Below are 9,290 nucleotides of genomic sequence, written 5' to 3'. Positions count from 1 at the left end.
GGGATTTCACTTCGACGACCTCCGCATCAACTGAGGATGCACACCGCCTTTCAAGCATGAGTACCAGGATTTTTAATTGGCTACACACCAAGCCTAGTCCTCAAGAATAAATGCATGAGTACCAGGAAAGACTGACCCTCAAGAATAAACAGGAACCTAAATTCGTCTTCGTGAGGATTTGAATCCAAGTGTTCGGTTTGTACATCCACTCCCCCAACCAGTTGAGCTAGGATCACTCCCCAGATCCCGTCGCCGGTCTCCCCCTCCTCCTCCCTCGCCGTCGCCACGGGGTGCAGCCAGACAAAGCCCGTCTAGGTCGGCAGCGGCGGGACCTTGGCGTCCTCATGCGTGTGTGGACTGCATGGTCTGGCTTTTCCATGGTGAGGCGCGGTGCTGGTGTGGGGCCCCCTGCTGTGGCATCGCTCTGGTCTGATGGTTGTGCCTTGCGGAGGCGGCGACCCGGGGAAATACGGCGCGATGGGCTGCACGGCGATGGAGCGTGTCTTGGCCCGACGGCCAAACCTGGTCAATAGGCAGCGTTGGCTATGATAGCAAGGGATGGTGGCTGCTGCTATGCCTCTTGGTGATGGTGGCTATCGGCAGCGGTGGGTCTCTGGCCGTGGGCGGGCCTTCAGGCGCGGTAACAGGTTGGAGTGGTAGGGAAGACGAGTCTCTCGTGCCCCTAGTCATCTTCGCGCGAAGTCACCACTCTACCTTTGGTTACTCCTCTTTGATCTGGCCATCGGCGAGTTCCGAACTTCTCCTTCGAAGAAAACAAGGACTGGCATATATGTTGCTCTTTGGGCACCTTGATTGGATAGGGGCCAGTCGTGTGCACTCGCAACATCAGCATAACCAGCTTCACCGAGGTATTGTGGAGCTTTGTTTTTGTTGACACCTTGGGACATGTCTTCACCAAGATTTCCAAGGGATCAACACAGGCGGAGAATGCAATGGTGTGATTGGAGAGCCTGCAAGTGGCGAAGGTGGGGTCTTGGATGCGATGAAGACTTTGATTCACACGCAATTGGTCAGACTTGGCTTACATGATATGTTCCCGTCCAGACTGAGCACGACTTCCTGTGAGCTTGGCCGTACGTGACTCGTAGTAGTAGACTCCAAAAGTGGGGTAACAACATTGGAGGACTTCTTTGTTGGTGGTGCTCCTTTGAGTACCAAGTCATGATTTTCAGGGTAAAAACCCAAGGTCTGACCTTTAGTGGTTGTGTCTGGTAGTGGCCTTGTTGAAGGCATTGTTCCAGAAATGCGGTCTTTCTCTAAGGTGAAAACCAGCGATCTTTGATCAGACAACGACAATGCTTGTCCATTGTTTCCTTCCTATAGGCGTTACTTTTGGAGAACCTTCTTTCTGAAGGAAATATGCCCTAGAGGCAATAATAAAGCTATTATTTATTTCCTTATATCATGATAAATGTTTATTATTCATGCTAGAATTGTATTAACCGGAAACATAATACATGTGAGAATACATAGACAAACAGAGTGTCGCTAGTATGCCTCTACTTGACTAGCTCGTTGATCAAAGATGGTTATGTTTCCTAACCATAGACATGGGTTGTCATTTGATTAACGGGATCACATCAGTAGGAGAATGATGTGATTGACTTGACCCATTCCGTTAGCATAGCACTTGATCGTTTAGTTTGTTGCTATTGCTTTCTTCATGACTTATACATGTTCCTATGACAATGAGATTATGCAACTCCCGTTTACCAGAGGAACACTTTGTGTGCTACCAAACGTCACAACGTAACTGGGTGATTATAAAGGTGCTCTACAGGTGTCTCCAAAGGTACATGTTGGGTTGGCGTATTTCGAGATTAGGATTTGTCGCTCCAATTGTCGAAGAGGTATCTCTGGGCCCTCTCGGTGATGCACATCACTTAAGACTTGCAAGCAATGCAACTAATAAGTTAGTTGCAAGATGATGTATTACGGAACGAGTAAAGAGACTTGCCGGTAACGAGATTGAACTAGGTATTCAGATACCGACGATCGAATCTCGGGCAAGTAACATACCGATGACAAAGGGGACAACGTATGTTGTTATGCGGTCTGACCGGTAAAGATCTTCATAGAATATGTAGGAGCCAATATGAGCATCCAGGTTCTGCTATTGGTTATTGACCGGAGACGTGTCTCGGTCATGTCTACATTGTTCTCGAACCCGTAGGGTCCGCACGCTTAATGTTATGATGACAGTTTCATTATGAGTTTATATATTTTGATGTATCGAAGGTTGTTCGGAGTCCCGGATGTGATCACGGACTTGACGAGCAGTCTCGAAATGGTCGAGACATAAAGATCGATATATTGGACGACTATATTTGGACACTGGAAAGGTTTCGGGTGAGATTGGGACAATACCAGATCACCGGGAGGTTATCGGAACCCCCCGGGAGGTATATGGGCCTTATTGGGCCTTAGTGGAAAAGAGCAAGGGAGGGGGCGCGCCCCCCAAGCCCAATCCGAATTGGGAGGGGGGCCGGGCCCCCTTTCCTTCCTCCCTCCTTCCTCTTCCTTCCCTCTCCTACTCCTAATAGGAAAAAGGGGAGTCCTACTCCCGGTGGGAGTTGGACTCCCCCCCTTGGGCGCGCTACCCTCCTTGGCCGGCCCTCTCCTCCACTCCTTTATGTACGGGGACAGGGGGGCACCCCAGAGACACAACAATTGATCATTGATCTCTTAGCCGTGTGCGGTGCCCCCCTCCATCATAATCCTCGATAATACTGTAGTGGTGCTTAGGCGAAGCCCTGCGACGGTAGAACATCAAGATCGTCACCACGCCGTCGTGCTGATGAAACTCATCCGCGACACTTTGCTCGATCGGAGTCCAGGGATCGTCATCGAGCTGAACATGTGCAAAAACTCGGAGGTGTCTTAGTTTAGGTACTTGATCGGTCGGGCCGTGAAGACGTACGACTACATCAACCGCGTTGTTATAACGCTTCCACTTCCAGTCTACGAGGGTACGTAGACAACACTCTCCCCTCTCGTTGATGTGCATCACCATGATCTTGCGTGTGCGTAGGAATTTTTTTGAAATTACTACGTTACCCAACAGTGGCATCCGAGCCTGGTTTTATGCGTAGATGTCATATGCACGAGTAGAACACAAGTGAGTTGTGGGTGATATAAGTCAGACTGCTTACCAGCATGTCACACTTTGGTTCGGCGGTATTGTTGGATGAAGCGGCCCGGACCGACATTACGCGTACGCTTACGCGAGACTGGTTTTACCGCCGTGTTATGCACATAGGTGACTAGCGGGTGTCAGTTTCTCCAACTTTAGTTGAACCGAGTGTGGCTATGCCCGGTCCTTGAGAAGGTTAAAACATCACTAACTTGACAAACTATCGTTGGGGTTCTGATGCGTAGGTAAGAACGGTTCTTGCTCAGCCCGTAGCAGCCACGTAAAACTTGCAACAACAAAGTAGAGGACGTCTAACTTGTTTTTGTAGGGCATGTTGTGATGTGATATGGTCAATACGTGATGACATATAAGTTGTTGTATGAGATGATCATGTTTTGTTGAAGTTATCGGCAACTGGCAAAAGCCTTATGGTTATCTCTCTATTGCATAAGATGCAAGCGCCAAATAATTGCTTTACTTTATCGCCATGCAATAGCAATAGTTGCAAGAGCGGTAGTTGGCGAGACGACCATGTGACGACACATTGATATAGATCAAGATGATGGAGATCATGGTGTCATGCCGGTGACGATGGAAATCATGATGATACTTTGGAGATGGAGATCAAAGGCATAAGATGATGATGGCCATATCATGTCACATATTTTGATTGCATGTGATGTTTATCTTTTATACATCTTATTTTGCTTAGTTCGACGGTAGCTTTATAAGATGATCTCTCACCAATTATCAAGGTACAAGTGTTCTCCCTCAGTATGCACCGTGGCGAAAGTTCTTCGTGCTGAGACACCACGTGATGATCGGGTGTGATAGGCTCTATGTTCAAATACAACGGGTGCAAAACAGTTGCACACGCGGAATACTCAGGTTAAACTTGACGAGCCTAGCATATAACAGATATGGCCTCGGAACACGGAGACCGAAAGGTCGAGCGTGAATCATATAGTAGATATGATCAACATAGTGATGTTCACCATTGAAACTACTCCATCTCACGTGATGATCGGACATGGTTTAGTTGATTTGGATCACGTGATCACTTAGAGGATTAGAGGGATATCTATCTAAGTGGGAGTTCTTAAGTAATATGATTAATTGAACTTTAATTTATCATGAACTTAGTCCTGGTAGTATTAGCATATCTATGTTGTAGATCAATAGGCTGTGTTTAGCTCCCCTGTTTTATTTTTGATATGTTCCTAGAGAAAACTAAGTTGAAAGATGTTAGTAGCAATGATGCGGATTGGATCCGTGATTTGAGGATTATTCTCATTGCTGCACAGAAGAATTATGTCCTTGATGCACCGCTAGGTGACAGACCTATTGCATGAGCAAATGCAGACGTTCTAAACGTTTGGCTAGCTCAATATGATGACTACTTGATAGTTTAGTGCACCATGCTTAACGGCTTAGAATCGGGACTTCAAAGACATTTTGAACGTCATGGAACATATGAGATGTTTCATGAGTTGAAGTTAATATTTCAAGCAAATACCCGAGTTGAGAGATATGAAGTCTCCAACAAGTTCTATAGCTAAAAGATGGAGGAGAATAGCTCAAGCAATGAGCATGTGCTCAGATTGTCTGGGTACTACAATCGCTTGAATCAAGTGGGAGTTAATCTTCCAGATAAATTAGTGATTGACAGAATTCTCTAGTCACCATCACCAAGTTAGTAGAACTTCCTGATGAACTATAATATGCAAGGGATGACGAAAACAATTCTCAAGCTCTTCGCAATGCAAAAATCGGCGAAGGTAGAAATCAAGAAAAACATCAAGTGTTGATGGTTGACAAGATCACTAGTTTCAAGAGAAAGGGACAAAGGGCAGAAAGGGGAACTTCAAGAAGAACGGCAAGCAAGTTGTTGCTCAAGTGAAAAACCCAAGTCTGGACCTAAGCCTGAAACTGAGTGCTTCTACTGCAAAGGGATTGGTCACTGGAAGCGGAACTACCCCAAGTAATTGGCGGATAAGAAGGATGGCAAAGTGAACATAGGTATATTTGATATACATGTTATTGATGTGTACTTTACTAGTGTTCCTAGCAACCCCTCGGTATTTGATACTGGTTCAGTTGCTAAGAGTAGTAACTCGAAACGGGAGTTGCAGAATAAACAGAGACTAGTTAAGGGCGAAGTGACGATGTGTGTTGGAAGTGGTTCCAAGATTGATATAATCAGCATCGCACACTCCCTATACTTTCGGGATTAGGGTTTGAACCTAAATAAGTGTTATTTGGTGTTTGCGTTGAGCATGAATATGATTTGGTCATGTTTATTGCAATACGGTTATTCATTTAAGTAAGAGAATAAATTGTTGTTCTGTTTACATGAATAAAACCTTATATGGTTACACACCCAATGAAAATGGTTCGTTGGATCTCGATCGTAGTGATACACATATTCATAATATTAAAACCAGAAGATGCAAAGTTAATAATGATAGTGCAACTTATTTGTGGCACTATCGTTTAGGTCATATTGGTGTAAAGCGCATGAAGAAAATCCATGCTGATGGGCTTTTGGAATCACTTGATTATGAATCAGTTGATGCTTGCAAACCATGCCTCATGGGCAAGATGACTAAGACTCCGTTCTCCGGAACAATGGAGCAAGCAACAGATTTATTGGAAATCATACATACTGATGTATGTGGTCCGATAAATATTGAGGCTCACGGCAGGTATCATTATTTTCTGATCTTTACAGATGATTTGAGCAGATATGAGTATATCTACTTGATGAAACACAAGTCTGAAACATTTGAAAAGTTTGAAGAATTTCAGAGTGAAGTGGAGAATCATCGTAACAAAAATAAAAGTTTCTACGATATGATCGCAGAAGGAAAATATTTGAGTTACGAGTTTGGCCTTCAGTTAAAACAATGTGAAATAGTTTCACTACTCACGCCACCTGGAACACCACAGTGTAATGGTGTGTCCGAATGTTGTAACCGTGCTTTATTAGATATGGTGCGATCTATGATGTCTCTTACCGATTACCACTATCGCTTTGGGGTTGTGCATTAGAGACAACTACATTCACGTTAAATAGGGCACCATCTAAATCCGTTGAGACGACACCGTATGAACTATGGTTTGGCAAGAAACCTAAGCTGTCATTTCTTAAAGTTTGAGGTTGCAATGCTTATGTGAAGAAGTTTCAACTTGATAAGCTCAAACCCAAATCAGAGAAGTGCGTCTTCATAGGATACCCAAAAGAAAATGTTGGGTACACCTTCTATCACAGATCCGAAGGCAAGATATTCATTGCTGAGAATGGATCCTTTCTAGAGAAGGAGTTTCTCTCGAAAGAAGTGAGTGGGAGGAAAGTAGAACTTGATGAGTTAACTGTACCTGCTCCCTTATTGGAAAGTAGTTCATCACAGAAATCTGTTCCTGTGACTACTACACCAATTAGTGAGGAAGCTAATGATGATGATCATGTAACTTCAGATCAAGTTACTACCGAACCTCGTAGGTAAACCAGAGTGATATCCGCACCAGAGTGGTACGGTAATCCTATTCTAGAGGTCATGTTACTTGACCATGACGAGCCTACGAACTATGAGGAAGCGATGATGAGCCTAGATTCCGCGAAATGGCTTGAGGCCATGAAATCTGAGATGAAATCCATGTATGAGAACAAAGTATGGACTTTGATTGACTTGCTCATTGATCGGTGAGCCATTGAGATTAAATGGATCTTCAAGAGGAAGACGGACGCTGATAGTAGTGTTACTATCTACAATACTAGAATTGCCGCAAAAAGGTTTTTTTGACAAGTTCAAGGTGTTGACTACGATGAGAGTTTCTCACTCGTATCTATGCTTAAGTCTGTCCGAATCATGTTAGCAATTGCCGCATTTTATGAAATCTGGCAAATGGATAAACAAAACTGCATTCCTTAATAGGATTTATTAAAGAAGAGTTGTATATGATGCAACCAGAAGGTTTTGTCAATCCTAAAGGTACTAACAAAATATGCAAGCTCCAGCGATCCATCTATGGACTGGTGCAAGCATCTCGGAGTTGGAATATACACTTTGATAAGTTGATCAAAGCATATAGTTTTATACAAACTTGTGGTGAAGCCTGTATTTACAAGAAAGTGAGTGGGAGCATTACAACATTTCTGATAAGTATATGTGAATGACATATTGTTGATCGGAGATAATGTAGAATTATTCTGCAAAGCATAAAGGAAAGTTTGAAAGGAGGTTTTCAAAGAAAGACCTCGGTGAAGCTGCTTACATATTGAGCATCAAGATCTATAGAGATAGATCAAGACGCTTGATAAGTTTTTCAATGAGTACATACCTTGACAAGATTTTGAAGTAGTTCAAAATGGGACAGTCAAAGAAGGAGTTCTTGCCTGTGTTACAAGGTGTGAAGTTGAGTAAGACTCAAAACCCGACCACGGCAGAAGATAGAGAGAGAATGAAAGGCATTCCCTATGCCTCAGCCATAGGTTCTATAAAGTATGCCATGATGTGTACCAGACCTATTGTATACCCTGCCCTGAGTTTGGCAAGGGAGTACAATAGTGATCTAGGAGTAGATCACCGGACATTGGTCAAAATTATCCTTAGTGGAATAAGGATATGTTTCTCGATTATGGAGGTGACAAAAAGGTTCGTCGTAAAGGGTTACGTCGATGCAAATTTTGACACTGATCTAGATGACTCTAAATCTCAATCTGGATACATATTGAAAGTGGGAGCAATTAGCTAGAGTAGCTCCGTGTAGAGCATTGTTGACATAGAAATTTGCAAAATACTTACGGATCTGAATGTGGCAGACCCGTTGACTAAACTTCTCTCACAAGCAAAACATGATCACACCTCAATACTCTTTGGGTGTTAATCACATAGTGATGTGAACTAGATTATTGACTCTAGTAAACCCTTTGGGTGTTGGTCACATGTCGATGTGAACTATGGGTGTTAATCACATGGTGATGTGAACTATTGATGTTAAATCACATGGCGATGTGAACTAGATTATTGACTCTAGTGCAAGTGGGAGACTGAAGGAAATATGCCCTAGAGGCAATAATAAAGTTATTATTTATTTCCTTATATCATGATAGATGTTTATTATTCATGCTAGAATTGTATTAACCGGAAACATAATACATGTGTGAATACATAGACAAATAGAGTGTCACTAGTATGCCTCTACTTGACTAGCTCATTGATCAAAGATGGTTATGTTTCCTAACCATAGACATGAGTTGCCATTTGATTAACGGGATCACATCATTAGGAGAATTATGTGATTGACTTGACCCATTCCGTTAGCATAGCACTTGATCGTTTAGTTTGTTGCTATTGCTTTCTTCATGACTTATACATGTTCCTATGACTATGAGATTATGCAACTCCCGTTTACCGGAGGAACACTTTGTGTGCTACCAAACGTCACAACATAACTGGGTTATTATAAAGGTGCTCTACAGGTGTCTCCAAAGGTACATGTTGGGTTGGCGTATTTTGAGATTAGGATTTGTCGCTTTAATTGTCGGAGAGGTATCTCTGGGCCCTCTCGGTGATGCACATCACTTAAGCCTTGCAAGCAATGCAACTAAAAAGTTAGTTGCAATATGATGTATTACGGAACGAGTAAAGAGACTTGCCGGTAACGAGATTGAACTAGGTATTCAGATACCGACGATCGAATCTCGGGCAAGTAACATACCGATGACAAAGGGAACAACGTATGTTGTTATGCGGTCTGACCGATAAAGATCTTCATAGAATATGTAGGAGCCAATATGAGCATCCAGGTTCCGCTATTGGTTATTGACCGGAGACGTGTCTCGGTCATGTCTACATTGTTCTCGAACCCGTAGGGTCCGCACGCTTAACGTTATGATGACAGTTTCATTATGAGTTTATATATTTTGATGTATCAAAGGTTGTTCAGAGTCCCGGATGTGATCACGGACTTGACGAGGAGTCTCGAAATGGTCGAGACATAAAGATCAATATATTGGACGACTATATTTGGACACCGAAAAGGTTCCGGATGAGATTGGGACAATACCGGATCACCGGGAGGTTATCGAAACCCCCGGGAGGTATATGGGCCTTATTGGGCCTTAGTGGAAAGG

The sequence above is a fragment of the Triticum dicoccoides genome, chromosome 6A, assembly GCF_002162155.2.
Source record: "Triticum dicoccoides isolate Atlit2015 ecotype Zavitan chromosome 6A, WEW_v2.0, whole genome shotgun sequence".
Lineage (NCBI taxonomy): Eukaryota > Viridiplantae > Streptophyta > Magnoliopsida > Poales > Poaceae > Triticum > Triticum dicoccoides.
The sequence above is the reverse complement of the archived record's forward strand: the minus strand, read 5'-3'. Positions refer to the sequence as shown.